The 23,966-nt window shown below is 41.7% G+C and overlaps 1 protein-coding gene across 2 annotated transcripts in view; it reads left to right on the forward strand.

The window, feature by feature from the left end:
• Positions 1 to 23,966, forward strand: part of HHAT (hedgehog acyltransferase) — a 162,395-nt gene that overhangs the window by 135,779 nt on the left and 2,650 nt on the right. The window lies entirely within an intron of this gene.

Raw genomic sequence — 23,966 nt, forward strand, 5'->3', positions numbered from 1 at the left:
GTGTGTGTGTGTGAAATATGTCTTAATGGAAATTCCAGGAGCATATTGGAGAAGTAAATCTGTGTCGCTCTGTTGTTTTTAGTGGAGTTGTGTGTGTTGTGCACACAATGGAGAGGAAGCTGGGTTCACAACAATGTGTAGTGTGTGTGTGGTGGTTTTCTCAAGGCTGCCCCATCTTCTGCACTGCTATTTCCTAATCAGTGAGTGATACAAGCTATAAAGAAGATTCCAAAGAAGCTGCAGGTTTTGGTTCTTAGGTAATTATTTTTGTTGTTTTTTTCCAAATTGAAAGTACCTCAAATGCCTGAAACATACTTACTAAGGCAAAAGCCCATGTACAGGTGAGCTGATGCCTAAATGGCCAGCAAAGTGATGGAGTCGAGCGTACTTCTGTCATGTCTCACTGACTCAGTGAATTCTGCTTAGGCACCCTGGGCCGGTCTTCCCTTTTGCCATATGAAAAAAGTTACCAGGTGTCACGAAAGGAGTGGTTAGGTCAGGTTGCTTAAAGAATTACCACCACAGAATTTAAGTGAAATAGATTTAATATGAATATGTGGAAATGTGACTATACAAGATTCTGTTCACTCTATTATTTATCACATGGAGTAAATATACAGAGATGAATCAAGTTGAAATCAAGTCAGAATAGAGTTGGAAATAGTTTATAAAGATCAAAGATATAAAAGGGCAAAGGAGACCTTTCCTCTGAGTCACAAGGTTCAGAGTAGACCACCTTGCTTTCTAAACTCTCACAGAGTTCAGGTGTGGCTGGACCTATTCCTAGTCTCAGACGTGCACAACGGATTAGATCTAGGTAAGGGGCGTTCTAAAGGGTAAGGGGCGTTCTGCTGTTGAGTCACGAGGTTCAGAATAGACCCCCTTTCTAAACTCTCGCAGAGTTTAGGTGTGGGTGAATCTATTCCTAGTCTGAGACTTGGAGAGCAGATTAGATCTAAAGGGGAGAGGGTGAAAGAGAAAGTTTTTTCAGAGTTAACAAGATTTCAGAAGCAAATCGGTTTGGTTTAAGTCACAAAATTACATAATTAACATCTTCAGGCTTGCAATATGTATTACAGCAAATACATATTACCTACTAAAAGTTTGCCCTTGAGTTCAGGGAAATACATCTTATGCCTTTGCGTTCGTCAACGGGTGAAGGGTTGAGCCTCAAGGAACAGGGGAATCGGCCCAGGCCCTGCCGTCAACTTACCACGATGGTTCCCCTATTATTGCAAAGTTAGTGGTTTGTGAGGTCTGAACAGTGTCCTGCTCAAGAGGGAGATGCTGGTCGCAGCCCACTGTGGTCCAGGAGAGCTCAAAGGGTCTCACTTTAGGACCACTGTTTATAAGGCTGTGAGGTGATTGGCTTTTTTCCATCCTGACCACAACCTGAGCTGGTAATTTTCTCAGAAATTCCAGGAACAATATATTGTTCCACTTGGTTACCACTCAGGCTCTGATCTGGTGGGAACATTCCAGGGTTTTTGGGGAATAACTGATTATTTCTATATTTCTTCCCTGCTTTGACCAGTCAACGGGAGTTCCAGCACAGGCAGTGCCATACTCTCAGTCGAGTAGGAGTTACTGGTTCAGCCAAGGGGTGCCTGACCGCCCAACTCGCCACTCCAGGCACTGGGGCCCGGCTGCCAGTTCCCAGCACGGACAGCACTGTTCTCTGCTTTAGCTGAGCAAGAGTTGTTGATACAGCCAAGGGGTGCTTACCTGCCCAAGTCACTACTCATGGCACTGAGGCCCAGCCAGCAGCTCCCAAGGTCATAGGACAGCCCAGAGAAGGGGAAGGAGGGCACCACCACACCAGGCTGCTTAGAAATTCTGTGGCTTTCAAATCTGTTCCAGTGGGACATGATGGAAGATAACAGTGAGCAGTGTTCCCACCTGCTAGTTAAAAATAGGTACTGAATAAGAGCTGAGAGGCAGAATAACTTTTGGAGAATACGTTTAAGTATCTACCTAAATGTTTCTATACATTTGTATCCTGAGCACTTATTCGTGCTAAAATAAGACTGCATACTTCTGTTCGAACGGTGAGATTAGGAGACTGAAGACTAATACTAACATTTCTGTATTATATTAATCCTGAAAGAAATTAAATTGATGTGTTACAAATAGGGTGAGGAGCACCTCAGGTTTCTCACTACAAGACCATTAATTCTTTTCTTGCTTTTTGGGTGTTTTTTGGAGGTTTTATTTCTACTTTCCCTCAGGCCAATTCCTAGAAGAAAAGACTCAGCTAAAACACTTCAGGCATCTTCAGGTGCGGGGCTGAAGTACTTACAACCAGGTTGGCAGTTTTCTTTGAAAGGCTAGAGGCAAGATTTGGCATTTGGTCGGAGATGAGGAAAAGGAGAAGGGAAGCATGAGGAGGACTTAGGTTTGCCCCACAGGTGAGGAAGAACTGCCTCTGTCAGGATTTAGCCTTTTGTTGTATGGGAACTGACCAGTTACTCTTTTCTTACTTGGAAATTCCTGCTGAAGTTAACAAGGGCAGTTGTGCTTTTTTTGATATGTAAATGTTATTTAAATTATTTATGGAGTCTGATCTGAAACTGTGTCAGGACTGCAGGGCAGAGCCTTAACGTTGGTATACGCTGTGGCTTCTTTGCATCCTTCTGTCTTGTTAGTGCTTGCTGGTTGGGCACTCTGGTCTAGGCAGAGGTGCAGCCCAGAGCAGGCACCACTGGGCTTCCCCAAGAGCTGAACTGGACTATAAAGGAAGTGTGACTGATTTTGTCCTGTTCTCTCTCTGCTTCTGGGGAAAAAGAAATCTTTGCCAGGTGCCTGGGAGGCACACATTAATCATTATGTACGCTCACATCCTGTGCTAGGTGGTGAATTTTGCTGGTAACTGAATATTAATAATAAAAAAGGTATGGGGCAAGCATGAATAGGTGCAGGAGGATCTTACGAGGATCTTCAGTGGCATAGCATCAAAATGGCAGATGAAATTCAGTTCACTTAACATGTTAACTGCATGAACAAAATCCAGTCTTCCTATCTCTCAGCTGACTATTACCATCCAGGAGACAGCCTGGCATTATCTCAGTGACAATCCAATGAAGGTATCAGCTCAGCAGCAGAAAAAAAAAGCAAGCCTGAGCATTGTCCATTCTTGGGAATGCCATTTTCCCTTGGTAGGAGGCCGTGCAGTGCCCACATCTTTATAGATGCAAACTTGTCTATGACTTTATTTGGAAGTAGTGCAAAAAGCTCCAAAAGTGGTATCTGGCTTGGAGACTCATCTACTTCTAGGCTGGGTTCCTGCAGTGCTTGAGCCTACCATATGCAAGTTCATAAATGCATCACATATAAGCATTTATCAGTTGTAAGCATAAGGCTCAAGCATATATGGATTTATTGCGTAGCTCTGAGGCAGCATAGCAGACTTCTGTCTGCACAATATGGAAAGTAGCTTTTGCCCTTCTGCTGCCCCTGCTCTGATGTCGTGTTATTTTGCACCAGTCTTTCTCACTGATTTCAACATGACAGCTTTGCTATATGGGCCTGCTTCTCAGACAGTTGTTCCTCTTGTGGTATCTGCTCTGTAGACAGTTCCACCTGCATTTGTTCCTGTCGCTGCCACAATTTGTTCCTTTTACAGCCTATTACTTTATTTGGAATTCCTTCTTCTGCTTTACCTGGCCACATTTATCAGTCCTGGATGGGACTTTTACACACCACAGGGTTGACATACAGGCAACTGTTAAACCCTCTGGTTTTTACATTCAAGCTACTGTTGAGCTCTGTAGTCCCTGCAGCCTTCTCCCTATAGCAGAAAGCACGTAGCAGAGCCTGACAGGGTTTGGAGAAGAACAGTGGGGATGGTGAAAGGGTGGGACAGTTTCCACGCACTGAATGATCGTGCAGGTAAATTAAGTCAGTAGCTGTAATGTAACCAAATGCTGCCGTGAAAAAGCTGGTAGATGGAGGAATTATAGCAAAATTTTTTCAAGGGCAATTTACAGATTCAGAGCAGACACACGTGTCACCTTCTGTTTTCTAAATGCTTTTCATGAAAGTTAGAGTAGGAGATTAATACTTTACAGAAGTCTGGAAGTTATTTGTTAAACAGTTTCATTTTGCGGTAGTATTTTGATCTGTCTATGCAAAATTGTGTCTTCTTTTTTTCACTGAAGTAGATAAAAAGTTCTGTTTATTTTCTTGTCCTCTACTCCCAACTATTTTGCTAGGGAGAGACATAACTTTAATACTCAAGTGTTTCTATTTATTAAAATACTAAATGTACTCCTTTTTTTCAAATGGGAGGGTGTGGAGGATAGTTTGGCAGACGGGCCAGTGGATTGTGAGAGACGGTCCTGTCATGTATTCATAGATGTGAAGCTCCCCAATAACTGTGGCAAGCAAACGGTGTATTTCCAAGGTGAGGTAGGCATCAATATTTCAGCTGCTTTCAAGCTAAGTCCCCCAGATTATTGAGTGGTTTTAAATTTTGCCTGAGTTGCTGGGAGTGTTCATCACCATATAACAAAGAACATCATGCCCTGGCAACCAGGTCCTATTTCCTTGAAGGTTGGTGGCAAAATCCTTACCATTTTGTCAGTACCAGATTTAAATGTCTGGATCTTCTTTTCTCAGGTAAACTGATTTTCTACAAAGACCAGGGTATTTAAATCTGAGCCTTATTATGTCATATGAAAATTTTAGTAGAAGCTTATCCCAGATACATTAAACTTTACTGCAGTCAGCCTTATTTCTTTCATATACACTTTCAGTCTTAGAAAACACCATCAAGGTGTTGTTCTTAAGAAATTTTCTCCAAGTGAGTGGTGAGGCCATCTCACAAGAAACTAATTTTGGTTAAGCTGCAATGCTGAATTTTACACAGCCTGTGTTCGATACACTTGCTGCTCTGTACTGGGCTGAAGATCAATTGCCTGACTCCAAAAATGAGTCCAAGTTTTGTAACATCAATTCTCTGCAGGAAGCTGCTGTTTTCAGCTGTTGAGCTGCTTCAACTTCTGTAGCGGCAGTCCTGTCTTTTATCACGTAAACAGTTCAATGCACATTGCCTTTTATTCTGTGTCATGCTGCAAAACAAAACAAAACTAAAAAATCTAAAGGAGTCAAAAAATATTTTATACTTGACATACAATGAACTGCGCTTCCTGGGGGAAAAATACTAATGGCTCCCTCTTGGTGTAAGGGACAGAGTGAGAGCCATAGTAGTTAAGCTCTGGTCCACTGCATTTAGGAGAGTTTAGCCCTGAGGGATGCAGAGTAACTTCAAGACACAAAGTTTATCAAGGACTAACGACTTCCTAAAGAATGTCTGGAGTTAGTCTGGGACTTCTTTGGAGGACTACTTTTCAAAGAGGGAAAAACCACAAAGGGATTTCTGTCTAGCTGATGCTTGGTTCTGTATTCTCAATTTGTATGCTTGGGGCCATACCTATGCAGAGGGCACCTCTGCAAGTACAGGAATACCCACAGGCTGTACCAGTAGGACATCTCACATAAATCCATGCTTTGTACCAGTTCAGTGAAACTCTTCCCTGGGTTGAAACAGCATATAACGGCAGGAATACTCTTGTAATTTCTACCAGCAAAATGATGTAACACAGTGATTGAACCTTATTATACAGCTACCTGATGTGTGCAGCTTAGTTGTAAGGGACATATAGCTTTGCTAGGGCATTTGATAGCATCTTGCTGCCTTATGGTGAACAGTAAAATCACAGGCCCCATTGCAGCCACTGGGGTTAAAGACCTTTCCTTGCAGCAACAAGATCATTCTGGTTTTGCTAAAGCATCCTTTCCAGTGAGCCTGATGTTGACTGAAGGTGACACCGTTGTGAAGCTCTGTGCACATCACTGTATGAGCAAACCTGCTTGATGAGATGCAAATCTTACATCATGATGCCATTTATGGAAAAAAAAAAATAAATAGAACCTGTCTTTATTGCAGTAAACCCTGTGTTGTGCTGGCAACACGTTGGACAAAATCGCTCAAAACCATCCCAAAACACCTATTCTTATAAACCTGCATTGTTTCTAATTGCTGCTCCTGAGGAAAGCGAGCATGGTTTCTTCTCCTAAAGTCATTTGAATCTGCTTTGGCTGACTTCAAAGTTGCAGTAGCTGCCAGGCTTCTGAGCAGTAAAATAAGGCAAAGACAGGTGTGTCCTTTTGTTGTCCTGTATTGTATTTATGACCTAAACATTTGAAGAATTTTGTGATTCCAGTTGCTTTACAAATACCAAAGGGAAACAGAGGCACAGAGAGAAGTAGCAAGTCAGTAGCAGAACTGGGAATACATCTTGGCTGTCATGCCTGCTGTCAGTCACTAATAGGTCAGCACTCATTCCGCCATGTGATGTGCTTTTTCACAGCACTGCTTAGACACCAAGTTCTTTGAGGTTTGTGAATGGAGCTCAGTAGCACAGAAGGGAGAACCAGAAGTGATCATGAAGCAGAAACACAGGAGTGTTAGAAGATTCTTGGGCTGCATTGGCTCCTTGAGCTGAAAGTAAAAAGTCTTCAGTGAGAGCAGTGCATGCAAAATCCACTGTATTGTATATACAAAGGGTTGCCATCACTTAGCCATCTCTCAATTTGTTTGACCTATGTCAAGTTTAGAAAGGTAAGTCCTTGTTTAAAAAGTCACGATCATGCACTAATGCGAAGGTGTCTACATTGCAGTAAGCATTGCTGATCTGTCTCAGTGAATCTGGTTCATGCATTACAGTCAAATACACAAGCTTTATCTCATGCTTCTTTTTTAAGTAACATTATTGCTGATGAAAGGTTGTGAGATGAGGACAGGAGAAACTAGGAGAGTCAGCATTTACCTGCGTTGAGAGTCTAGAAGAAATGGCAAAATGTATCTTGTGAAATGAAATAGCTTTTTCTGTCCCATCCTCCATTTTCCCTCCAGGGTTGTCTGTCTTGGTGTATGCATCTGTCATGCATGGATTAGGGATCCTTTATGATCCTCTTGTCTGTGTTTGTGGGGTTTTTTCATTCCTCCGAAAATCTGCCCTCACCTTTGCTGCCCACTGCTCAGGTAAAGTGGAGTACTGAGAAGTCCTCTGCACGGTCTGGGCTTTTGATGGCTCCTAGGGAATGCTAAAGATGAGCTGGAAGATCTGTAGGATGTGTTCGGTTTAGTTTCTGCTGCTCGGGCCATGATGGAGAGTATGATTTACTTTAAACAATTACTGGATAGAAACAAAACGTAGTCTGTGAAGCAGGGAGTGGACCCCTCTCCCATTCTGCCACAGTGGAGTGTGCAAGGCACAAGGATACAGAAAATCCTAGGGGTTTTATGTAGTGACTCTCTGAGCCATAGAGCAGCATCCAAAGGAGGCAGAGCTGAGTCCAGCATGAGGAACAGCTCCAGTGTAAGCCTCCAGCAGAAGCCTCCCAGGGCAAAGCATGTTTCCCTTTGGGAATCTAGTCTAATATAATTATCACCCCAGCAAGTGCAATAGGTATTGTTGCTACAACATGGTGTGCAGGCACTACTATAAGCATGGCCACTAACAAAGTAAAAAAACCCACTGAATACTCAGGTGTCACATCTTAAAATGCTGAGTCTTCAGCATGATTGTGAAAAAATAAGGGTGGATTTGGGGGTCTTTTGTCCTGCTTACACTTCTGCACTTTCTGTATCTTCACGCTGTCTACGGTGTTACATAAAATATCTATGATTTCATTTCAGTGCAGGCACAGTAGTATATAAAATAGCTGTAAAACTATATAAAACAACTGTACTGCTTACAGTAACCCTCCTGTACTTCTGTTACAATAGTAAGTGCTGACCCATCAGTTCTCTTGAAACTGACACCATGGCAGTGCAGTACTTAGCCAAGGACAGACGTGTTACGAGCACTTTAGTCACTGAAGTTAATTACATCAAGACCTTGTATTACATGTAGTACTTTGACAAATTCGTACTGGTTTTGAAAGATGACATGAATTACTTCCGTGACAATTTATAGAAAATTCAAAATTAATTTATAGTCTGATCAGATCTCCATTAATCAAAGATAGTGGTTATTTTGTTAGAAAAAGTTAACGTTTACTAAACACTTTTTACTACCATCATATGAGTTCTGCAGGAGTAATGTAATTAATATTTCAGTTCAGCTTTATGTACTGCTGCCTTCATTAAAGAAGTTGGCTACTGGCAGCATTTGTATGTAATGTTCCGATAAACTTGACTGAGATAGAAGGTTAAGTCCGCTTACATCTCTAAGAGGGAAGACATAAAATTTTTCCACAGTAGTAAGATTACAGCTATAATGAAGCTGCTGGTCAACCTGTACCAAGCCTACAACTCTTTGCTGCTGACTAACTTCAGTCTTCAGACTGAAACAAAATTGGCATGATTAGCTGTGAAAGAAGGCTCAAAAGACTGGGCCCATTTTTCCAGGTAAAGGCTACCCTAGTCAGTAGTAACTGCAGTGTACAAAGCGATGATTTTTAGGGGTGTCTATTGCTATATGACCCTCGATATCCATTCTGCATGTACAGGATGCATGCACACACCAAAGGCACAAGGCAAGTTGAGCTAGTGTCCGTGCTGAGGCACGCTCATGAGCAGTGTGTTGTATTTCCAGCGGACATCTGGTAAGTTGAAGTCCCCCGCGAGGACAAGGGCTAGTGATAGTGAGACTTCTCCCAGCTGCTTGCAGAATGTTTCATCTGCCTCTTCATCCTGGTTGGGTGGTCTATAATAGACTCCCACCAGGATATCTGCCTTGTTGACCTTCCCCCTGATCCTTACCCGTAAACGTTCGACCTTGTTGTTAGCGTCACCAAGCTCTAGGCAGTCGAAACACTCCCTGACGTAGGGGCTACCCCACCACCTGCCCTTCTAGCCTATCCTTTCCGAAGAGTTTGTATCCATCGGTTGCAGCACTCCAGTCATGCGTGTTATCCCACCATGTTTCTGTGATGGCAACTATGTCATAGTCCTCCTGCTGCAATTTTTAGCTGGGAGTGGGGATTGAACTCTGTGCACTTCACTTTAACCCTTTGATATTTATTTTTTCAGCCTTTATCTAGAGTGATGCCAACACATTTGAGTCACCTTTCTGCTTCCGTCCTCCTCTGTACTTTTTATTCATTGTGTTTTGAGGCCTCCAATAGCAAATCAAAATAGAGACATGCTACAGCCTCTTAATTATTCTACCCAACCATTATAACATCTGTTGCAGTTTGGATTAGGATTTAAAACAAATTAAGCTACATTATTTGTTATTCTGAAGTCATAGAAGATATAGGGGCTTCAGCAAAAGGGAAGGTAGAGTTGTTAGTAAATTGGTAATGACCTTGGTCCATCTGCCAGGGTAATTTTCCTGCCTTGGTAACTGAAATGTATTCAAATGCAATTTAAAGGTCATCAAGCATGCAAGTCAAAGACTTAAGCGTTCTGATCAAAACATTAACTATTGTGTTTGACTTTTTCTTTTATGAATGGCTGAAGGATCCTGCCAAATGATAAATTTCTCTTATTTAATCAGACTTCTTTGTTATGACAAACTTTTGACTGCAGCCGAGCTCTTCACTTGAGTCCAGAACTCACTGAAACACTAAAGGACAGAGGAAGGTCTTTTAACCATAGTTGTCTTGCATTTCTGTAGCAAAGTGAACACTGAGACAAATCCCAGTGCAAAATAATTCTTCAAAGGGGAAACAGAGGGTCATCTGAGCAGCCTTGGCCCATACAATGAGTATAGTGTGAGCAGACATGAAGGATTCTAAAACTTTGTCAGAAAAATTGATCCAAAAAGCAGAACTTTCAAAATCTATACTGGGTGCGCCAGTATCTAGTTAAAAGATTTTTTAAAAGAAATGAGTAAGGCAATATATGGTGGCCGAACAACCAGTTTGTGCATTTTAAATTTCCAAATAGAGTAAAGAACCAATAAAATAAATGGATACTTTTTAAATATCCATTTTCCTGTGCAAAAACCAGCTGCATCCAGTGACCATGCATAAATTTTTGAGAAACTCTTCCATGTCATCCAGAATATGTAGTTCAGCATGAGGCATTGATTTTTAGTAATAATTCATGTAGAACCAGTAGTAGATCCAACTGAAAATAAAAGGGAAGGGAAGAGTATGAACCCTCTGTCCTCTCTATTAGGTATCCTAATTGTTGCCAAAGAAATTGGCATTAATCTCCTTGTCAAGGTCAGGACTAATAGTGCCTTCAGAAGAAAGATAGCCTATTTCAGCAGGGTGAGCTGTCTCTCATATTCCCTGTCTCTTCCTTCCCAAAATGGCAATCTTCTGGATCTTCTCCATCTAATCAGTGTAAATGATGGACACCTTGGCATCTTCATTTGGCAGTATGCTTTCACCAGCCTACCAAGGGTTGCCAACCTCTAGCTTTGGCAAGCCTAACTAAAATGAAGCCACTCCCAGTCCAATTAACCCCATTCATGTTTTTACTGCGTCCTCTACACAAAATCATGGCTGCCTTTCTTAGTAGCTTGTTTTCCATTGCTGGCTTTCCTTCTGCCACCTTACCACACCCAGATCAGATCAAATAAGATACTTTGTTCACCTCAGATTTTAAAATACACCATTTTCACATTTCTTATGCCATGCTAAAAATATTAGCTGCATAGCCCAATTACCGTTGGGTCATTTTTTTACCATAATGGTGACGTGAGGCATGATGCTAACAGAGGAACAGGACCACTGATCTGTCACCTGTAGAGCTGTTCCTCATGTCTTGTTCTTCCCAGCGCATGCTCCATCCCATGCCAAGGCACTGCGTGCCCACATGGCCAGGCTTTGTGCTGCCCTGCGAGCCCAGCGCTCCATCCTGCTCCAACAGCACCTTCGCCCGTGCCTGGCCAGCCCTCTGTAGCCACTGGATTCTCCTCCTCAGGTGGGTTACTTCTCCACCTTAGTGTTTTAGTCTAAAAAGAGGGACGTGAGAAAGTGTTGTCTGGACATGTAGTGATTGTAAACAAAGATGTCTGATCATGGTCTGGTCCTACTTGAGATGCAATATTCATTAATTATCCCCAAATTATATTTAATATGACTAATCTGTGTGGCCACGCCATTTCGCATGAACTGTGATCTTTGAAATAAAACAGATCAGATCCAGCTTTGTTATATCAGATCCTCTGAGCTGATGTGATGGTGCCTATATTAATTAATTATTCTGGTTGTGTGGCTGATCCTGTAAAGAAGGCAACGTGCACCATGCGTGCTGTGGAGAGGTTTGCAGAGATGATTGTTTAGCAGGGACTGTACATATGGAAATTTGTTCTCATTTCTTCCTTTGTGCTATCCCATTTACAAATGGAAATGATGCTTCATAGCCAGTTCTCATTATATTTCTCTCCCATGAGATGTGAAATTAGCACTAGCAGAGATCCCACAGTGGCTGAAGCCTAGTCTCTGCCGTCGAGGCTGCTCCACCAGGAAGGGGAAGCACAGGAGCAGCAGGGCCGGCAGGACCCAGCCCTTCACTGGGGTCAGCCAGGGTTGGCCAAGGGGGCAGCGAGGGCTGGGCAAGGCGGTGGTGATGAGACAGGGCTGAGGTGGAGCTGGAAAGTTAAGTCGCAGTCAGGCACAATATGCATACAGTATATGCGTAAACAATATACTTTTATACAGTTAAATACAGGGGCAACGTGGAGGCCCCTGCTAGGTCTGCTCAGGGCAATGAGACCCTGCTGGTGCCGTCATGTCCCTGACAGCCACATAAGGCCAGCCATCTTCTGGTGAGGGTGTGGAGCAAATGCACCCCTCACCCCTTGCTGCCCTCAGGGTCGTGTCGCTTAGCCTGGGGTTGTACAGCTGACTTGCAATTAATCTGTTCCTGCTTTACATCAACAGCAAACATGATCGAGGCTGTGAATCACTGAAGCGTCACTTCATTGCACACCTGGGCAAGGAGACAAGTATCTAGTTGAACACTACAAAGTTGATGTGTATAAATGGCTCACTAGTTTCCCCTGGAGATGTGTATGTGTGTGTTTGTTTTGAGAAAAATGTGTATATTAGTGCTATCAGCAGTCTTGTTAAAGGTTTGCAGCACTGCTTTTATTACATTGAATTGCAGAGCACAGGTGGGACAGAGATATAACAGCCATACATCAGACCATGCTCCTTGCTAGTTTTAGTGGGCCAGGGGAGCACATAGAAGGAGTCTACCTCATTGCACTAAACTGCAATTTATTAAATGAATTTAAATATAAGCACTAACTTTCTGGTAAAGCATAGTAATACTGTTTTACTTGTTTATAGTTTGATGTAACGTTTGATGTAAATAGTTTGATGTAAAAGAGGTGGTGGCTGTGAGGGGCTTTTTTCTTCTAGAAAAGGGAATATGCTGCTAAACATGGATCTTTGTAAAAAGGTGGGGGATTCTTTTTACAAAATCTTTTTGCAGTTGCAGGCTTGTTCCTGTATATGCTTTGCTCCACCAGTGCAGCCACTTTACCCAAAAGGAACGTTGTGAGTGACCCCATTCAGCAGCTGTTCAGGAAGCTTTCTTAAAACAGGAAAGTTAGGAAAGCAGCTAGGCTCTTATAACAACACTTAAATTTTTCCATGTGCATTCCTCTGAGCCACCTACAAGGCAATGAAGTGTTGTTACCCTCAGTGTGCAGATGAAGGGGCTCAGGCTGGCGGAATCGTTTTTATCTCCGCTACCACACTGGTAGGTAACCCGCTCAGATTTGTGCTAATCAAACTTCCTCCCCTCGGGTGGCTGCTTACTGGCCTGAGACCAGATCCCAGGAAAGCAGAGTGGGGCATAGGAAATGAGCTCCCTGGCAGATTTAGCATGTTGATGTAGCTACCTGGGTATTTCTAATCTGTGTTTCCTGATGTAGGTGATAATGGGTTTGCTAGCTTTTGCTCCAGATAAGCTGCATGTTTACACATCTCTCATAGGCAGACCTGTATTTTCAGATACTCCCTGGCCTCTGCGTCACAGAGAGCATTTCTAATTCACACAGAGAGCAAGGAATAAGGTATTTCCTCCCCAAATTTACTAGATGTACTCTTGACACAAGCATATTGTCTAATTTTGACCCTGAAGTCAATTTAAATATTGATATCTTTCAAATAATTTTAAGTTAGTTTCTTTGTTTCAAATGGTTTCAGGGTGGACTAACACAGACTTGTTTCCCAAAAATTAAAATGTATTTAATCTTACCCACAAACTATCTGTAATTGAACTATTTTACTTGTGATTTTTCTGTTCAGTTGCTATGATTATATGGGCTGCAGCAGCGTGGGTCCATCTTGTGCAGGTGAGAAGTGAAACGATTATTTTATTAGAAACTGGTCAACTGAGGTCAGCCCTGTGTGACCCTTTTCCTGCAGGTAACCTGCACGCAAGCTTTACATTTCATGTGACATGCCACTAATGTGATGGAGATTGGTTGTTGTCAATGTTTTCTGTTGGCTGAACACTGCCTTCAGGCACCCCTGTCCTTCCAGGGCTGCCTGCCTTAACTCCACATTAGCCATTTTCCTTTTGGTGATGCTGTGAAAACAAGACACAAGCAGGTTGCGTACAACCTGCAACTAGCAGCATTAAAAATGCTTTAGTCCTGAATCAATTGCTGTGGTTCAGTGAGCGACTGCAAGATTGCCTGGTTACCTTATCTGTGCACTTCCATCCCTCAAGATGTGTGGATTTCGGTTAAGTGAGAACTCTGTTCAGTGACCTCACTTGTAGTGCTAGCTTTACATTGATACAGCAATTATCTCAAATGCAGTCTTCCTGTAAATTACCAATGTGCTCTCAGCCCTTCTCTTACTGCATTAAGCTCTAGCAAGTCATATAATTTTCATTACGCAGGACATTTCAGGTAAGAGAGCTCTGTGATAAGAAGTTGCAGTTTGTTTATTGCTAGTGTAGGTGGTTGTAAACAGTTGTTAAATTTGTCACACTGTCTGATTTTTTTCTTATTCTTAATGCTGTGAAGGGACAAGGCAGTGCCATAGAATTGCTGCAACAGTCTGGGAATGTAAATGTTTTTGAGGATGACAAGGAAAAATTGTAGATTAAAAAGTGTGTTGCAGGTAGGAAGGGGACTGTGAATAATTCATCCTTCAGTAATTCTTTATATTGAAAAAATAATTATTTTATGATCATTTAAGCATCTTATATTCATGACTGTTCCAGGGTACCTTGGCTAGAAATTGGTTTGGGAAATAAATTACAGTACTTCACTGTTTTACCCAAATGTTTGCTTGCTGATGATTGATGATACCTGTCTGAATCCCTGGTTTAAATCCTTTGCTTTTGAGAGAATACTCAAGAACTCCCTAGCACCAAAAGGTTAGAGAAGTTTTTGTTGTATGCAAAAAGGCTGGCATACAAACCTAAATCCAAGAACTCCAATTAGATTGATACAGAAATGTTCCTGAAATTTCAAGCTCTAGTGGAGAGGAAGTTGTCACCCTTCTGCTCAGCATGTCTTTATATATATATATATATATATGTAACACGAGTATCTCGGCTCAGTAAGAGACAGGCTCGCCTCAGGGTCCTGCTAGGCAGCAGCAGTGTTCCCAGCTCTGCTTTTGGGATGCTCGTATTCTTCTGGGGAGTTAGCTCTATTTTCTTGTTTCATCTTGCAACTGTGACAAAAAGAGGCTTGTGGCTCTGATGTTTTGATTGGCGCCTATAATGCTCTCAGCAAATAATTACAAGTGAAAAATGCCCTAAAATCTTTGCAAGTGTTATCTTTCTGTAATTGTTCACATTGTATTTAAGGAGGTTGTTCTGGGAACACCTTGAGTAGACATTTGATAAGGGCAGTGCTGTCCTTACGCATGCCAAGTCAGATGTATTACTCTAAAATGTTTTCTTTGCATAACACTTTGAAAAGGTAGCTCTTTAGCCTTGTTTCCAGGTAGAAATGCATCTTTATTTACAATAATGCTTTTCAAAGCTTTTGTCTCTGTTCTAAAAATACATGAACAACACTGAGATTTCATATTTTGTGGGCTTTGATTTCACATTAGCTGTGTGTAATCTTTCAACTAAAGACCTGGGAGGGAAAAGGAGGGTTGCTTTGGATTTACAGATTCGCCCCTTCTTAATCTTGAAACCTAAAGCTGTTTGTTTAGTTTTCCTTTCCTATTAGCAGTTGTGGCAGAAACATTCTTCCAGGCAGTTTTTAGCAGTCTTCCTTACACTTAATCCATGTTTGTGCTACCGCTGAATTTGATTCTTTCGATTTCTGTTGAATTACTCCAGGGTCAACCTGAAATGCGTGAGACCAGGATTACTGGCTAAAATCTCAGGCTGTTTTCCACGAACTCTCTCTGCTGGAAAAAATAGCAGAGGGTGGAGCTTTATTTTAAAACATGAAGCAGAAGGCATAAGTCCTATGAGTCTTTTGTGCTTTATAGAATGTTTAGAAGTAAAAATGCCTAAGGTAGAAATAGGGTCAGATAATACCACAAAAAAAATCCTCAAGAAATACAGAATAAAGTTACCAGCATCATCCTGCTCACATTCTGTGATACATACAGGGGAAATGATCTATGTTGTACAGTGCCTGGAGAGCTGCTAGTATTATGGTTAGTTAGCAGTAAATGAGGTTCTGCCTCCAAAGACAAAATGTAGAATCTATGCATGCAGATACCAGCATTATTAAGTAACACAGCAGGTTATTTATTTATGTACATATCTAATGCAATGCGAATAGTTTTGGCATCATCACTGAATTGTGGGGAGAGGTGCTTCATGAAAGCTATAGGATAGGCCTATCTTTTGAGCTCTGTCTATGAAATTGTTTATTTGCACCTTAGCTAGTTAATAGGAAAAAGTATGTTCGGTATCCCTAGCCCTGACATAGGTTGAATTGATTTCCTGTTGTTTAAGAAAGTCCTTGTCAGCACATAACCTTCTTCAGTGCCATCAAGCACAGAAGTAAAATGACTTTAGATATGATAAAGTGTGGTTCCACACAGCCACAACTTTTGTGACTTCTTTCTGCTAAATAAAACCTGTTTGCATTGAGAAAACACTAAGAGACTACAGCTTTCTGCTCTCAGTAATGCTGATAGGGGCAAGTTTCAGTCATCCTGTGTTGCGAACGATGGTCCTGGACTGCTACTGATCCATTTTCAGTTTTTCTCAGCAGTGGTAAGTATTCCTCAGAAAGCCACAGCTGTAAGTATTCTCCAGCACAGTATAATTTTAAATTCACGTAAGTAGACTACTATGTTATACGTTTGTTAATGTCTTTAGCTGGAAACTACTTCATGTCTACTGAAGAGGAAGCTTTTGCCGGTATACCTGGCTGAGGTTCAGATCTAGACCTGGCAGCTAAGGATTTTGTCCTTTTCAGTCTTGTTTCCAGATGCTGTATGGGAGAGCTTTTTTTAGTCTTACAGCATTTCTCTGGCTTTCCTCTGAAATACTTCTTATTGTACAGTAATACTTTTCCCGAATATTTGGACCTTACCCACACTTGAAGCTTAAGTATCTCCAGCACCTGGAAATCTACAGCATTAAGGTCAGTCTGGAGTCTCCCAGGCTGGTTCCCCTTGGTTGTGTCACTCTGCTGCTCTGCTTCCAGGCTATGCAGTGGAAAGATGTGGGAGCTGTTTGCTGGGAGCCAATGGTGGGAGAAGGTGGCATCTTGAATATACAGACCCTGTGAATCTGTGCTGCCATACGTGGGGTGAGAGGATGGAGATGCCCAGCTGGGACTTTGAGGGCTGTGCATTTGCTGGCAGATTTTATTGCCTGTCCTTGGCAACGTGTGCAATGAGGAGGCCGAAAGTAGCAGCAGTTCAGGTTAGGGCTTTCCTTGCCCTATGTTTTCTTCTGCAATTTAATTCATTATCCTCTAGGTACTGGATCTTGCCTCGCTATCCTTGCAGTTATCCCTGAATGAATGTCTGGAAGTAGAATCCTAGAATTGTTTAGGTTGGAAAAGACCTTTGAGATCATCAAGTCCAGCCATTCATCCAGGACTGCCACTAAACCATATCGCTAAGCACCACATTATGCATTTTTTAAACACCTCCAGGGATGGTGATTCTACCACCTCCGTGGGCAGCCTGTTCAGTGCTTGACCACCCTTTCAGTGAAGAAATTTTTCCTATTATCCAGTCTACACCTCCCCTGGCACAACCTGAAGCTGCTTCCTCTTGTCCTGTTGCTTCTTATCTGGGGGAAGAGACAGACCCCCACCTGCCTACAACCTCCTTTCAGGTAGGTGTAGAGAGAGATAAGGACCGCCCAGCTGAGCCTCCTCTTCACCAGACTGAACCCCCCAGTTCCCTCAGCTGCTCCTCACAGGACTTGTTCTCTAGATGTGATTTGATATCCTTGGTTTGAGTGCTCCCACACAACAGCCAAGAAGCCAGTAAAGTGGAAGTTAAATTCTCTACATTGGCTCTTTTTTCCAGGCCTTTTTGTTAGCAGCAGAAGTTTATGTATCAGCAGCTGAACTAGAAGTATGCAAAAATAAAATGCTTATTAGTAAAAGCTCCTGCACAAGGATACAGGGTGTTCACAGACAGTAATGCCTAAGTTGGTCATTAATTTAGAAAATCACCCCAGCTGCATTTAAGTACTTGAATAATACAAACTTGTAGCCCCTTCATTTTATGTTTTAAACCCAGAAACTGGGAGCCTTAATTAGTCATTAGGCTAAGATATCAAGTATTAAAAATTCTGCTGGATTTGAAGAGGAGCAGCTACAGTGAGTATTGCAAGCACTTTATTTTTAAGGGCCTATCCTCAAATATGGATTATTTAAAAAAAAAAAAAAAAGAAAAAGAAAAAATTTGATCACCAATGCCAGGAGAGTAGGAAGAATTTAAATAATTAGAAGACTGCTTCCTTGGCCACGTCTTGTATCTGCAGCACTTGATGCACACAGAAAAAGTCTTCTAATAGCACTGCTCAAGAAAATAACTGCATTTCTAATCAAATTCTCTAAGTGGTATAGAGCTTGCAGAGCTGTGGGAGGATAAACTGGGGGAAAATTCTTTAAATCAGCTTTAGATCACTGCCTACTCTCGCCAGCTCAAGCAGAGTATACAGAGATCAGTGGAGATGGGGCAGATGTGATTGGGATGGGGTACAGCTGGGTGATTTAGATATATAAATAAATTTTCTGTTGATCTGATTAAGCTGCTGTACCTCAGTATAGCAAGCAATGCATATATGCTGCAGCCACACAAAAAGTGAATTACATGTCTTCATTTGTTATCTTACATGACTACTCTTCTCTGCTTTTGGCCCTACTATATAGTAATACAGTAAGTTTACTTTACCACAGAGAGGGTATAATTCAATATATAGAAGAGCTTTTCCCAGTTTTGTACTAGCTCTGCTTGTATCTCCCATCTCTGAATTTTGTTCTTGGATGAGCTGTAACACTAAAGTGCTTAGGGCAATGCTGTCAGCCACTAATAAACCACCCCAGAGCTTGCTAAGGGTGAGTCCAGCAATAGCAGCATTTGATTAGAAACTGAAGAAGTGGGCAATAGGTATATATATATATATATATATATATATATATATATATGTAGAGAGACAGACATAGATATATATGAAAACATGAAAGCTGACTTTACTAAATTCCAAATAGGTCTAATGCTTCCATAATTGCTTCTGTTTTCTTTACACCTGGGAACAGAGTTGTTTGCTATTTATTTTACTAATTATTTACTAATTACTATATAATTTCTTAAATGTTTGGCTTAATGTATGATAAAGTTAGTTAAGCTAGAAAATGAAGGCTGTTCTTGGCTCTTTTTCTTCACTTGATAATTGAAAATACCCAGGTTCCTGTCTGGGTTGGTTAGAGGTGAGTAAAGGGAGGCAGATGGGAAGGAATTAGCATCTAAGGCACGTCAAAGGAGGTTTTAGGAAGCCCCTCCTCTATAAAAGGTGAATTTGCTATTTATCATCTGAGTGCTGTATTTTGAAGGGTGTATTCTAAGGACAAGAATAGCCCTCAGAAAGAACTTTTTAAACCAGGGTTTGGAAATTATGATTCCTTTCATACTGTGCTTTAGTACCTTCAGAGGAGGAATGAACTCCGGGAGAACCAGAAGTCTCTTCCATTTCTCTTCGTTGCAACACTGAGCTTGGTCTGTTGGAAGAACGGTATCTGTGAAAAGATAGTACAATGAATGTTAGGTTTCTGTTCAGCTGTGCAAATACAGTGCATAATGCAGCGTTACCCAGACCCAGCAGTAGGCAGGGCTGTACGTATCATGTCTGTGTGTACAGAGCAGCTGGAAAACTTGATGCACAACGCATGGAGCAATTTTATGTAAACCAATTAGATCACCTCTAATGTGCTTTGAAGTTATCCAGTCCCACATCTGCGGGCTGAATGCTAACACAGCTGAAAATAATAGGGTTTCTTTTTCCAAATACTTAAAGAGTAATTGGGTATCAGACTGCACAGTGTTTGTAATACATGCTGTAACGGTCAGCAGGGGTCCACCTGGAAGTGAACAGACCTGAAATTAAAACTAAAAAATCCAGAGTTTATCCTGCGCTTCAAACATTGGGCTAGATAATAGGTTTCTTTCAACTGAGCTTTAGTTTTGAACATGTTATTTTTCTTGAAAATGTAGCGGTTTTACTGGTCTTTTAAGGATGTTAGTAATTGTAGGCAAAAGAGGTCATAGCTTCAAATGCTGGTTTGCTTTGGCTTTTTATTCTGCTTGATGGATTGGTGCGTGTTCCTCCCCGCCATCGTGTCTCCTTAATTCCACTTTACGGGGGAGCTGCTTCAGTGCCTTGTCACATGTGAACTTTTGTTTAAGGATAAATCTTCCCAAGTGCTAAGTGTTATAGCACTTCCAAATCAAAGTCAGAGTAAGATGCACACTCCTGAAGTCAAGCTTTTCAAAGAGTTTACTTCTTCTGACATCAGTTGATTTAATAACTGCTCTGTACTTGAAGACTTCTGAGGGCTGTGGTCAAATCACATCTGAGAATAACATTAAGGTCCAAAAGCTGCTAAGGAGGTTTTGGAAAATGCAGCTATGGCCCCTTTCTGTTACATCTCACCCATTGGAAGGAAAATAGGGTCACTTCCTAGTTGTTTTGATGATGATGTGAAACTTGGATATGAAAAAGAATCATACAAGTAATGTTTTGGGCAGTTCTATAGCTGATTAGGAAATTTGAAAGAGCTTCCTTATAGATACATGTTGGTTCAAATTATTTGAACTGAGGTAATGAGGATATAACTGGTCTTTTGAGAGCTGTGATCCAGGCTGTTACTTTTGAGTTTAAAGCTTAGTTTTACCCCACTCGCTTGAAAATCCAGAGTGTGCCAGAAACAACTTTCTCTAGGTGTCTGCGAAGTATCCAGAAGCATTCTTGAAGAGGAGTAGGAAGTCCAAAGGAAGGAGTAACTCCAAAAGCTGTTCTTGTTGCAGCTAGCTTGTATTACTTCTGTCTTGGCTCTATAATGAAAACAAGTCTATTTACTATGCTGAAAGCTGAGTACATAACATAGCAAAACATGGTTTTAAACCAGCAAGGCTACTGGGTAGTAGATAATCTGTGTGCAACTGTGTTGCCCCGTGCCTAATTGGGACTGGAGACTTCTTTGGGAGGAGGTTAACATATGGATGGATGAATAAAGCACTGCTGTTACCTCACCACAGCATTCACTGTCCTCTTCACAAAGGAGTTTGTGCTTGATTTTTTTGTGGAGCAGCATACCTGTATAATAGAATATAATAGACCAAGTTCTCTGCTTAATGTTTCTCACCCAGCGTTCCTTTGTTAAGAGGGAGGTCCAGCTGCCTTAAAAGAAATCTGTGCAGGTAAAGCTCACAAATATTGCTGGATTTGCAAATAGCATATGAAATTGTCCTTGGATTTACAAATAGTATATATGTTAATGAATACTAATTTATCTTTCCACTACAAAAAGTTATGAAAATCTGAGTTGTCTCATGAATCTTGGCTTTCAAGACTAAAATCAAATTACTGAAGACGGTGAAGAAATTGTAAGATTTAAGGTGGTATGTGACATTTTTGAATAGACAAACTTAACTCAATCATTTCCTAACAGCTTAGTGCTTGATTTAACCCCAGTAATGTTTCTAAGAGTACATTTTATGTGTCTGACTCTGTAGAGAGCTACTGATCTAGAACACAGGCACATACCCTTCCAAGCAGAAGTTGGGGAACGGTACAGTGCAGGCGAGGACGCTGTTTTAGGGTGACAAGGTAAAGCTGCGGAGCCACCAAAAAGAAAAGCCCCTTGAATAGTGTTTGAGAGTAGGAGCAGAATGGGAGTCAGCAAAAGGCCAAGAGAAGACCATAGGTTACACTGCTGGCCCAGGGCAAAAGGAGGGATTTCCTTGGAACTGCAGATCTGAGACCATCAGTGCTGTTTCATTGTTTGGGTTTACAAGGAGAAAGTGTTTAAGCAAGGAGAAGGCTCCTGTGAACTTACCTTGCAAGAGAAGCTCGTGCTGCTGTTTGATTATCGAGGTCACACACCAGGACAATACGCAGGTCATTTACATGCTACACAGAATTTGAAATTGTGTCCTTGCTGGATTAGCACTGCTCAATGTGTCCTTCCCTACAACATCACCTTCTGCAGACCAAATGCTTCAGTCTTTTCAACAGGTTTATTTTCTATCCAATCCTAAAATGGAAGAGATGAGTGAAAACAGTCTAGATCCCCTGCTTGCTTCAGGCGGTCCTTGGGTCACTTCTCGGGTATGAATGCACTTGTGCAAATGCACCAGCCTTGAGTAGACTGGAGCTAATCGAGGATTGCGTAGGAGCAGGATGCAAAACATACCTTTGCTTTTGCTTTGCTCAGTTGCCGTGGAAGCACTACATGTATTCCCCACACCCGGCAGAAGTGCACGTGGTCCCTGTATGGCAGGAAAGGGCCAGCAAGGCCGAGGTGCCTTCTCTTTCAGCCTCCCTTGGAGCTGGCTACCGCCTGTGCAGCAAGAAATGCTTTGGGATCATCCTAGAATACGTGTAACAGGATTAAATTAAAAATATTCCCCTTTTCCCTCTCCCAAAGCAGGTCATTTTGTCTTCCCCCTTCCTTTTCATCTTAATTAGATCAGGAGGAGGTAATCTGCTGAATGCAACCCCTGACACCTCTTACTGTACAGGAGAGACTCCCTGTGTTCCTGGAGGATTAACAGAAGCCTGATTATAGGGGCATGAGAGCCCCGTGAACCCAAGCTGCGGACACTATGGAGGAATCTTATCGTAAATCTAAAGCATCTAGAAAAGAGTTCCAGTGCATACCTATGTATTCTGACAAGATCTCTTAACACTGGCTGGGGATAACCAGCAAGTCACACTAAAGAATACTGTTGGCACATTTTCTGTGTACCAGAGCTTTAAAGTATTTAAAAATGCAAAATATGTATCTAGCAAAGTTTCTAAAAGTGCTCTTAAAAAAAAAAAAAAAGGCCATTCTGGACACTGTCCTTTTTAAACTTTCTGTCTATATAAAGCAGCCACCACAATATTGCTGCCAGAAGACACATGTTTTTATTACATCTATTGACAGACTTTCACGTGCAATTTTATCGGAGACAAAGCACAACTGGGCTTTAGCTTGCTGTTGAAGGTGAAATCCAATCTACAGGAGCCTAATTTCACCGAAGAACAAACAAGATTATTTTATTGTTAAAAATCCCTTTGGAGATACCTCAGCAATTTTGTTTTTGTGAAACAAATAATTAAACAGAAAGTATACTTTTCACTTAGGGTGTTTGGAGTGATTATTATTTGTAAATGTCTCCATGAAAATCATTCAGGTTACCAGACTGTATTTTACCACAACACAAGGCCAGAACAATTAGAGATTCATGAGGCAAACACACTATTTATGGGGGGGAGGGGGAAGAAAATAACTTTTTCCAGGGTGAAGTGTTACACTGCCCAGGCTCCCAGAGCACAGAGGAGGGGCTGCAGCACGTGCGGTCCCCAGAAGCGCAGGACCAAGCCCGAGCCCTGCTGCGGGCAGGGTATTAAGCTAAGGCTCAGCTGGACATTAGCACAATTAAGCAGCCTCCAGGCTGGAATTGGCTTGAATCCTGGACAAAGCCAGCCTGCAAAATACCTTGTAAACACACCTTCAGAAAGCGCTTCTCCAGGAGTATCGGGTTGTGGAGAGGTTACAACCCCTCTCCTCCCCTTCTCCAGACCAATGGGTCATCTCATGCCTACCAGCAGGTTCCTTCAGAGCAGAATTTTGCCCAGGAGGGAGCACTGAAGCTTTTCTTTCAAAAGCAGGTGCTGGTATTTTGAGAACGGTGTGCACAAAACCAGTCATACACAACTGAAATTCTTACATCAACAATGGCAATAAAAAAACACACCAAAAAACCCTCAGACACCTTCCTCCCCGCCCCCTTCCCCCAGACAAAATGCACTGAAAAACATTAGGGACTAATGCTGTGGGTTTCAACCTATAAACTCTTAATTTCATAAATTCTAAGGAGAGGAGGAGGATGGAGAAGGGGAAGAGAGATGACATAAAAGGTATGAAGAAAAGCAAAATCATTTACTTGTTTTTTCAATTGATCCACAACTCCACTGGAAAGCAATAGACCTTTTGGCTTGTGACCTCCTGCGTATTGCTTTTAGCTGTTAAAAGTTCAAGTAAAAAGATGGTGACTTTCACTAAAAAGAATATGAAGTAATAGCAAAACATGCCATTTCCCCAAAAAAAGTTTTATATATTGGAGGAGTCAGGTTTTTTAGTTAAAAAGCAGTCTAGCAAGAATACATAAGGCAAATAGGGCTGTCTGTTCTGCACTGGCACAATGGTGTTCTGACCCCATTAGCTGTTATGGGGCTGTAGAGCACATACAGCAATTTTTACACCCAGCTGCAGGGTACCCAAAACAGTCTTGCTCAGATGTTTCCCTAAACTCTTTGTGCAGAACAGCTAACTGGATTTGTTCTGATTTTTAATAACCTGCATTATGACTATGCATCC

The sequence above is a fragment of the Falco peregrinus genome, chromosome 11 (assembly GCF_023634155.1).
Source record: "Falco peregrinus isolate bFalPer1 chromosome 11, bFalPer1.pri, whole genome shotgun sequence".
Taxonomy (NCBI): Eukaryota; Metazoa; Chordata; class Aves; order Falconiformes; family Falconidae; genus Falco; species Falco peregrinus.